At 41.0% G+C, this 10,656-nt stretch overlaps 1 long non-coding RNA gene across 1 annotated transcript; it reads left to right on the forward strand.

Annotated features, from left to right (window-relative positions):
• Positions 1-5,304: 5,304 nt before the first annotated feature.
• On the forward strand, positions 5,305-10,443 carry LOC121484478. The gene is made up of 3 exons (XR_005986049.1): positions 5,305-5,641; positions 6,501-6,572; positions 9,881-10,443. It is a non-coding gene; the product is annotated as an uncharacterized LOC121484478 (long non-coding RNA).
• Positions 10,444-10,656: the final 213 nt, after the last annotated feature.

The raw sequence follows: 10,656 nt of genomic DNA on the forward strand, positions 1-10,656 counted from the left end.
GGTTGGTGTGGAATGATTTTTTTTTTCTTTTTTTGAACTTGGATCTGGGGTTTCAGAATCCAATCTGGCAGTCAAATCTGTCAGAGGAAAACTTAATCTCTGTTTTGTAGCAGTTGTGCTGGTTAGAGAGATGACGTGCAGAGGGCTCACTTATGTTATGACAGTACCGCTATTACTGTTACTAAATGTGGGGTAGACATAGGCATGGAGAAGTGAAGCTGTGCACTGGAGCTTCTATGGAACATGAATGGAGTTGTACTTGCAGCCACTAGAGCTCACCGCTCCTTCAGAATCTGCCCCAGAGCTCTCTTTCCAGTTTGGTATCAGGTCTAGACCCAAATTAGGTTGATCCTGGTTCCTTTTCTGACTCTCATGGGCTGACGATACCAAAGTCCCTCAGTCATTAGTGTGTGGGTAATTATGTGTGGCGGTGCCTGTCCTGTCCCCAAGGATAGATGTCTTCATTTTTTTTAATAGATGTCTTTATTTTTAAGAAAGCTTTATTAAAATAGTACAGATCTTAAGTGTTTATTGTAAAGGGTCATTTTTTAAAAATTTTTATTTATTTATGATAGTCACAGAGAGAGAGAGAGAGAGAGAGAGAGGCAGAGACATAGGCAGAGGGAGAAGCAGGCTCCATGCACCAGGAGCCCGACGTGGGATTCGATCCCGGGTCTCCAGGATCGTGCCCTGGGCCAAAGGCAGGCGCCAAACCGCTGCGCCACCCAGGGATCCCTAAAGGGTCATTTTTTAATGAAGCAAATTTAATTTTAATATTCTGATTTATTGCCTAATGTTAGCCTTGAAAATTGAAAATCACTTATTTTATGGACAAAAAAAAATTTTTTTTTCAGGAATAGCAGATACAATTGGGGATGTGCAAGCTAGGGCAGAACCACAGGCAAGTCTGGAGAACAAAGGTGAGGAAGGGAAAAGAAAGAGAGGGACGCTCTTGTACAGAGGAAGGGGGAGAGTTGGGAGACTTATAAACACAAAGTCCATGGGAATAAACTTGGAGTTGGGAGTACAGTGGCTTCCAATAGCTGGGCTGTTGCTAGGGGAGGAGGAAAACCTTCCTTTCACCTGCTGGGATAGTAAAGTGATCTCTGAGTGCAAGGTCCCTCTTTATCTGTTAGGTCTGCAGTTGTCCAGGAGAGCTCCTCCTGTTAGCTTCCCAACTCTATGTTAGTGAGGTTTCCTTTTTATTAATTTTCACACTAAAATAGCTAAAAACTATTTTACTTGGTTCTCAAATGCTTTCATTAGCAATATCATGAATTCATGTGGTAAGATATCACTTCCTTACACTTGGTTCAGAAACTCCTGGAGAAGAATGATATTGACAAAAGTGCCATTACCCTGCAGGTCCTCTCTCTCCTTAATATATTACTTGCCCCTCCTGAGGATTTTTTTTCCAGCCTAGAAACCCTCCAGCAGTTCATACTCTTACGTGATATCTAGCTTTACTGGTGGACTCTGGGTAGGCAGGCATAAAGTGTCCAATGCCCTTCTTCTTGAGCGGTCATTATACCTTCAGAAAAGTTTGTTTAGCAAACCAAGTTGATAGCTTACTTGGAAATACTCTGTATACCTAATTTCTATAAGGAAAGTTACTGTGAGAAACTTTTATACCTGGATGAATCACTTTCTCATCCATGTCTTTTTTTACTTTGATGGTTCCACTTTTCTTAAAAATAGAGGATAGAAGCAAAAAACAAAAGATGTGAAGACAAGAAGTTGGAAGGAATTGAAATGGTCAGAAGAACAGATGAAAATGATTTTATCCCAGTGAACTTGAAGTCATTCCTTGCAGTATAAGCTGAGTGATACCAGGTGGGAGTGGTGCCACAGCTGGAGTTCCCACCACATCTGGCAGACTCTAGGGATTCCACCTTTTCCACTACCTCATGGTGTTCATTTGAAAGTTCATAGTCCTCCTGTGTCCTGTAATGCCTAGACTATCACAGGATTGAATTTGATACTGGAGCAGCATTTTATGAAGGATTTTAATAAGGTGGGAGGCCAGGATGATGGAGAGTCTGGAAATTCTGTCTCATGAGAAGGGGTAGAAAAACCTGTGTATGTTTGCCTGGAGAGGAGATGGTTGTAGAGATATGTGGAAGTATGTCTCTGGTAAAAAGGAATTTAAATTGCTGTTTTCTTCTATGGGTTCTAGAAGTAGAACCAGGTAGAAATAATAGAGTAGCAAAGTCTGACTAAAGTACTTTTCTTAATTAAAAAAATTTTTTTAAAGATTTTATTTATTTATTCAAAAGAGACACACAGAGAGAGGCAGAGACACAGGCAGAGGGACAAGCAGGCTCCATGCAGGGAGCCTGATGTGGGACTCGATCCCGGGACTCTAGTATTACACCTTGGGCCGAAGGCAGGCACTAAACTGCTAAGCCACCCAGGCATCCCCTCTTAATTAAAATTTTAAAATTGAAGTATGGTTGACAAAAAAAAAAAAAAAGTATAGTTGACATGAAATGTTATATTAGTTTTAGGTGTACAACGTAGTAGTTAAACAATTCTGTATGTCTGTAATGTTCACTATAAGTATAGTTATGCAAAGTTATTACAATATTATTAACTGTATTCCCTATGCTATACTTTTCATGGCTGACTAAATACTTTTAACAAGTTGTAATTAAAAAATTGAATAAGCTTCCCAATGAGGTTATTACATGGTTTATTATTATGATGATGACTTTACTTTTTGGCATATCTTCAAATTTTAAAAAATGGTACAAGAAAAGTACAAAGAATTCTCCTATCCTCCTATTTCAATTCCTCAAATGCTAACCTTTTACTACCGTTGCTTTATTCATATATTTCTCTATACACATATTATTTTTTTAACCCTTTGAAAGCAAATTGCTGATGTGATGCTCCTCTACCTAACCTAAGCATTTCAATTTCTTCCATAACTACAGTGAAGTTATCAAAATCAGTTAATTCACATTAATCGTCATCTAATCCTAGGTTGGTTATCTTTGTGATGTCTTTTATAACAAAGGAATATTGAATGTCCTACATTGCAGTGAAGTGTCATGTCTCTTTAGTTTTTCTGAATCTGGCCGACACTTCCTCAGTCTTTATATTTCATACATCCCTCTTTTAAAAATGTTATGATGGGGTGCCTGGGTGGCTCAGTTGGTTAGGCATCCAATTTTTTTTTTTTTTTAAGATTTTGTTTATTTATTCATGAGAGAGACACAGAGAGGCAGAAACATAGGCAGAGGGAGAAGCAGGCTCCACAGAGGGAGCCTGATGTGGGACTCGATCCTGGGGCTCCAGGATCATGCCCTGGGCCAAAGGCAGGTGCTCAACTGCTGATCCACCCGTGCATCCCTAGGCATCCAATTCTTAATTTTGGCACAAGTCATGATCTCAGCGTTGTGGAATCAAGCCCCACATCAGGCTCTGTGCTTAGCGTGGAATCGGCTTGTTCCTCTCCTTCACTCCTCCCACTCTCACACATTCTCTCTTTTTCTCTTTTTCAAATAAATAAATAAAATCTTTAAAAAACAAAAATGTTATTATAAATAATTTTGATCTTAGAGAAAATTTGCAAAAATGGTACAAAACTTCCACATTCCTTTCATCCAGCTGTACCTGAAGTTAACATCCTGCATAACCATCACAAAACTATGAAATTAATATTGATTAAATACTGTAAATTCATCTATTGATTTTATTCTAATTTGACCAGTTTCCCCACTTCTGTGTTTTTTTGTTGTTGTTTCAGGATCCAACCCACATTGCATTTAGTTGTCATGTCTCCCAGGTCTCCTCCAGTTGATGACAATGCCTTAGAACTTTGTCTTTCATGACCTTAACACTTTCTGGAGTCTAGACCAGTTATTTCATCTTATTACTACTATTATTTTTAAAGATTTTATTTACTTATTCATGAGAGACACAGAGAGAGGCAGAGACATAGACAGAGGGAGAAGCAGGCACCCTGTGGGGATCCCAATGCAGAACTCGATCCCAGAACTCTGGGATCATGCCCTGAGCCGAAGGCAGATGCCCAACCACTGAACCACCCAGGTGCTCCTAAACTTTATAGAATGACCTTCACCTTGGGTAGGTCTGATGTTTTCTCATGATTAGATGGAGGCTATTCATTTTGAAGATGAATACCACAGAAGTCATGTGCTCTCTTAAGTACATCATATCTGTCAGGCAGCACGTGCTTTCAGCTGGGAATGATGACTTTGGTAATATGGTTGAAGTGATGTCTGACAGGTTTCTCCATTGTGAAGTCATTATTTTAGTCCCTATAATTAACAAGTATCTTGAGAGGAGGTGCTCATAATTATGTTTTGCTCAAGCTGTCCCTAGTTTTGCTATTGGGAGCACCCTCTCTCTAGTTCCTGTGTGTTTTAGACATGTCCCATTAAGTTATGAGCACTTCCTTGCTTTCCGGTACCACAAGATGATAGAGGCACATTTTATACTTTTCTCTGTCCTAGCCCTGGAGTCTCTCTTTCTCCATGGCATTCTGTTTTTTTCTTCTTCCTCTCTTTCTCCCTCCCTTTCTCCCTCCCTTTCTCCCTCTTTCTTTCTTTCTTTTCTTTTCTTTTCTTTCTTTTTTCTTTCTTTCTTCTTTCTTTCTTTCTTTCTTTCTTTCTTTTTCTTTTTTTCAGGAGACTGGTACTTAGAAATCAAGAGGTGAGGCTGAGTAGGGGCTGAGTGTGCTTATTACTGGTTGGATGTTATTTCTAGACCCTATTGTCTCTAGGACAGATGAAATATCCTTTTTATTTAAAAAGATTTTATTTATTTATTCATGAGAGACAGAGTGAGAGGCAGAGGCAGAAGGAGAAGCAGGCTCGATCCCAGGACCCCATGATCATGACCTGAGCCAAAGGCAGACACTCAACTGACTGAGCCACCCAGGTGCCCTGGATGGGATATCCTTTCCTAATGGATATTCTAATGTATACATTCATATATGCACATCTTTTATTTATTTATGTATTTTGAGATTTGACATTTGATCATATTTATTTGTTACTCTTAGAAAATCTCACTTGACAGGACTTAGAGGCAGAAGCTCTCAAGAGGACAGCCTCCATCTCTCGGCAATCTGTTCTTGGTGTTTTTCTTTGGCCTCTTCTCTTGGCCAAAAGTTTAGCACACTCTGCAGCCTCTTTCTTATTTTTCTTAGTATCCTATTTCTTCAGAGAAGCACACCAACGTTTGTATTGCAGGATGCGTGGAGTAACAAGACAATCTTGGAGGCTTTGATTCTAGATTTCTTACCTTCTTTGTTTAGGACTTTTCCACAACATACTGGTGAACATCATCTTTAGAGAGATCGGAAAGTTTGCATGGTAATATCAATGAGTCCAGGAGTATCTCTCTCTTTTTTCTAGTAACCAAGTTGAGAACACCCCAGTTGACATCCATAGTGCAACCCTGAACAGATTTGTATTTTCTTTCTCCAGTCCTCCTTGATCTGTAATGGGAATGCCCCTTTCTCAGTATCCAGTGGATATGGTCATGGGTCAAGACATCCTGCTTCATGGAGAAGCCTTGTTTGCTATTCCCAACACAGATTTGGACCACATAGCCCTTCCATTCCTCACCATCAGCAGCAACTTCTGTGACCGTTGACTTCTCATGAAAGGTATGAAGTTTGCGTTCATCATCTAGTTCAATGAGATTCTGGCAGCCAGTAGCTGGGAAAGAGATATTCAGCTTCATCCTGAAGCAGGCAGTCACCCATACATCTGTTTTTATATCTTGATTACATTTATTAAAACCAGTGCATTCAGATAACTCCACAGAGTTCATTCTATAATTCTGTTTTGTTCTATTCTATATTTCTCTTCTGTGATAGGAGGAAACCTGACCCTCAGTAACCACAACATAGGACTTACTTGCTTAGTCTCAGAATTACTTATTTGCATGGAGTATTGGGATTGCTAACACACAACCTATCTGGGGGGTATGGGAGCCTTCTTTCTTTCTTTCTTTCTTTCTTTCTTTCTTTCTTTCTTTCTTTCTTTCTTTTTTTTTTTTTTAGATTTTATTTATTCATTCATGAGAGACGCAGAGAGAGAAAGAGAGAGAGAGGCAGAGACACAGGCAGAGGAAGAAGCAGGCTCCATGTAGGGAGCCCAATGTGAGACTCGATCCCGGGACTCCAGGATCATACCTTGGGCCGAAGGCAGGCACCAAACCACTAAGCCACCCAGGGATCCTGACTAGGATGTTTTAAAGGGGAAATAGCAGCAGAGTTTAGGCTTTTTTTTTTTAGATTTTATTTATTTATTTGAGAGAGAAATAGCGAGACCACGAGCAGTGGGGAGAGGGAGAAGAATAAATGTATCCATCCAGGAGCTGCTTAGTGGGGAGCCAGATGTAGAGCTCTATCCTAGGATCCTGAGGTTATGACCTGAGCCGAAGGAGACACTTAACCACTGAGCCACTCAGATGCCCCATTTTTAAAAATCGTTCCCTTCTTCTCAACTCTGTACCTACAGGACTCTGTTCTTCAAGAGAGCAGCTCCGTGAAGGGGAGGATAACCACTGGACTTCTAGAAGGCACATCACTAGTGAGTTTTGATTTCATTTTTTTCTTTCACACAATGAGACCATTACCAATGTGAACTATAGTCCAACTGACCTGACCCCATGCTTTATAGTTCAGACTAGAACACAGCTACATGCCATGAAAGAGGCAGAGTTAGCAAAGATGCTGGGAAATGAAAAGAATAAAGTCATTTAGTGAAATGGAGAGCCTCCTGAATAGCACAGACTTTTAAGTGTCCCAAACTTTAATTCCATGTCCAAGGACAAATTTAAAAAGAAGTGAGATTTTTCTTTCTTTCTTTCTTTTTTTTTTTTTTTTTTTTTTTTTACTAGTTACAGCTTCCATTTCACACATAGAGATTTAGGTCAGTCTGTTTCCTAGTATTTTAGAAAATTGTGAAATATGCTTACTAAAATTGAAATCCATACTCCCATAACCAGTTTTAACATTTTGGTGGATAATATAGTATAGTTGTTTCTATCCAAAGAGCTGGTTTTCACTGTCTAGATATATGTACATATACTTGGCCAAAAAATATCTGGATCCTGTAGTACATGCCATAGCACCTATATACCATGCATGCTTTCTTTCAGCCAAGACTTTGTCCTTCTCTTCAAGGCCTTGTGAATAACAAAGTGTTTATAGTGGTCTATAACATTCCAAGATGTGGCCATTGACTTCTCCCAAGAAGAATGGGGATTCCTGAACCCTGCTCAGAGAAAATTATACACAGCTGTGATGTCAGAGAATTATCAGAACGTGGTCTGGCTAGGTCAGTGCACCGAGCCCTGAATTCAGCATCTGGTCTCTGGTGTAACTTCCTCCTTCTAGTGGAATTCTCTGGGGGAATTACTATGGCCTTTGCTTCATTTTTTTTGTTCCACGTCTCATAAAGAACACTGTTGGTAGTATATAGCTCTCTCATACTGATCCTTCAGAAAACCTTTAAACTTTGCCTGGCCATTTTCATTAGGGCTTTTATTCCTGATTGATGTGGTAGAACGGCTTAATTTTTGGGTAAAAATGGCATGGCCAGTTGGTGTCTCTTTTTATTTGCTCAGGCATTTCTGTCTCTAAGCCTGATGCAGCTTTCCTGTGGAGCAAGGGAAACAGCTCTGGGGGATGAGGAGCAAGAAAGCAAAATCTCCTTGAGCGGATGAAATCAGAGGAGAGGTGACAGGTGCAAAAGGCCAGCAGCTCTGACTTACAGCAGCTTGGAGGTGTTTGGACACCTCCCTTCATAGGGCCCTTTATTAGTTCAACTCCATTGATCCTCATTGATCACTGTCTGCTCATATCTTTTTAAATAATTTTTTCCAGCCTCCAGATGGAAGTGTGTTTCCCCTCCCTCCTTCCACCCATTTATGATGAGCTTCCTACCTTTACTCTCCAGGTGGTTTTTCACCAGCTCATCTTCCTTCATTCTTTCATTCATACAGCTGTTCTTTTGAAAATATTCCTCTTCTTTATCCGAAAAATACTCATTCTGTCCTCTGAGTAATTGAATAAATAAATGTATCCATCAAGAGTTATTCCATGAACAAACATATTTGATCTTTAATTCTGGACTAGAGTGGGGGTTATCTAAGAGAGTATAACTCACCAAGGAATTTACTATTTACTTAATTTTTAAAGATATTTATTTATTTATTCATGAAAGACACACACACACAGAGGCAGAGACACAGGCAGAGGGAGAAGCAGGTTCCATGTAGGGAGCCCAATGTGAGACTCGATCCTGGGACTCTAGGATCATACCTCGAGCCGAAGGCAGACGCTCAACCACTGAGCCACCTAGGCATCCCGGAATTTACTATTTAATAGAGGGAATGACGAGATATTCTTAAGTACCTCATCAAAGTAGAAGCCAAAATTAAGCAGTGATGACTGTACAGGCATTGGAACGGCCAAGGGTTGGCACATCAGTGGTAGAAGGTATGGGAGTCTGGATATTTAATGTGTACCGCTTACCTGTATCCTCTAGATCTGTTCTAGCCCAATCCTGGATGTACCTCTTTTTTTTTTTTTTTTTTTTTTAAGATTTTATTTATTTATTCATGATAGAGAGAGAGAGAGAGAGAGAGAGAGAGGCAGAGACACAGGCAGAGGGAGAAGCAGGCTCCATGCACCGGGAGCCCGACGTGGGATTCGATCCCGGGTCTCCAGGATCGCGCCCTGGGCCAAAGGCAGGCGCCAAACCGCTGCGCCACCCAGGGATCCCTTTTTTTTTTTTTTAAATTTCTTTTTTTTTTTTTCTGGATGTACCTCTTAACATCTCATGAAAGAATGCTGCTGGTCTACCCACTTGAGAGCTGGTGGTATGGACACTATCCAGTTCATGTTGGCAGCTTTGGCCACATAAATATAAGCATTTGATGTCTGTCTTAGTCTGTTTGAGCTTTTATAACAGAAAAAACACAGATGATATGGCTTAAAAACAAGCATTTAGGGGATCCCTGGGTGGCTCAGCGGTTTAGCGCCTGCCTTTGGCCCAGGACACAATCCTGGAGTCCCGGGATTGAGTCCCACTTGGGCTCCCAGCATGGAGCCTGCTTCTCCCTCCTCCTGTGTCTCTGCCTCTCTGTCTCTCTCTCTATGTCTATCATAAATAAATAAATAAATCTTTAAAAAAACAAACAAAAAAAAACCCAAACAAGCATTTACTTCTCTCTCTCTCTTTTTTAACGATTTATTTATTTTAGAAAGAGTGAGAGACCATGCATGAGAGTATGCAGTGGAGAAGGGCAGAGAGAGAGAATCTTAGGCAGACTCCCCACTAAGCACAAACCCTACCCAGGGCTCGATTTCATGAGATCACATGAACCAAAACAAAAGTTGGATGCTTAACTGACTGTGCTACCCAGGTGCCTCAACAAGCATTTACTTTTCATGGTTCTAGAGGCTGGGAAGTGCAAGATCAAGGCATGTATAGATTCATTGTCTGGTGGGGGTCTGCCTCCTGGTTCATAGATGTCGATCTTCTTAGTGTGTCCTCACATGAAGGAAAGGGAGAAGGAACTCTCTAGGGTCTCTTATAAGGGCACTAATCTCATTTAGGAGGGATCCACCCTGATGACCTGATCACTTCCCAAAGGCCCATCTCCAAATACTGTGCCATTGAGAGTTAGGATTTCAACATAAGAGTTTGTGAGGGACACAAATATTCTCTTCATGACAGTATCCCTCAGGAAGAGGGTCTCTCTTAGTACTGGTATCACGCTAAGAGATATTTTTAAAACGGCGTATAGTTGTCTGCTGTAGGTGGCATAAATCTAGGGTGTGAACTATGACTCCTGTTGACATTCCATATGGCATCTTTTTCTACCACAGATGCCTCTAGTCCCATGGGATCTGCCCAGTGATGGCCCAGGCAGCAAGACTGCTCATAATACAACTTGGACCTTGTTCTGGGTCTCAATAGAAACTGGTCCTTTCTGCATTACCCTGTAAGGGGATCAGAACAGTATTTGCAAGATGGAATATGTTACCTCCTCTCAAGGTACCTCTCACTGTACCTCTTTCTTGATAGAAGGTGTGAGGTGCAAAGATGTATTCTTTACCTTGGCAGCAGTGGTCCACCATCCCTCGGACCATAGGACCCCTAAAATCTTTCCTGTGTGCTGGATCCCTGAGTCTTCATAGTGTTTTTCTATCACCTTCCAGAGCAGATGTGTCCTATCAAGTCATCTGGATTACTTGCCACTTTGTGTTGTTCAGTTCTCATGAACATGATATCATCAACATAGTGGACCAGTGTGATGTTCTACAGAATGGTCAGATACTCCAGAGTCTTCAGATTATGCTGTGATAGAGAGCAGGAGAATTGACTTTACTACTGGGCCAAGAGCCTTGGATCAGTCTGTTTGGGCTGCCATAATAAAGCTCCCTAGAGGGATCCCTGGGTGGCGCAGCGGTTTGGCGCCTGCCTTTGGCCCAGGGCGCGATCCTGGAGACCCGGGATCGAATCCCACATCAGGTTCCCGGTGCATGGAGCCTGCTTCTCCCTCCGCCTGTGTCTCTGCCTCTCTCTCTCTCTCTGTGACTATCATAAATAAATAAAAAATTAAAAAAAAAATTAAAAAAAAATAAAGCTCCCTAGACTGGAT

The sequence above is a fragment of the Vulpes lagopus genome, chromosome 2 (assembly GCF_018345385.1).
Source record: "Vulpes lagopus strain Blue_001 chromosome 2, ASM1834538v1, whole genome shotgun sequence".
NCBI lineage: Eukaryota > Metazoa > Chordata > Mammalia > Carnivora > Canidae > Vulpes > Vulpes lagopus.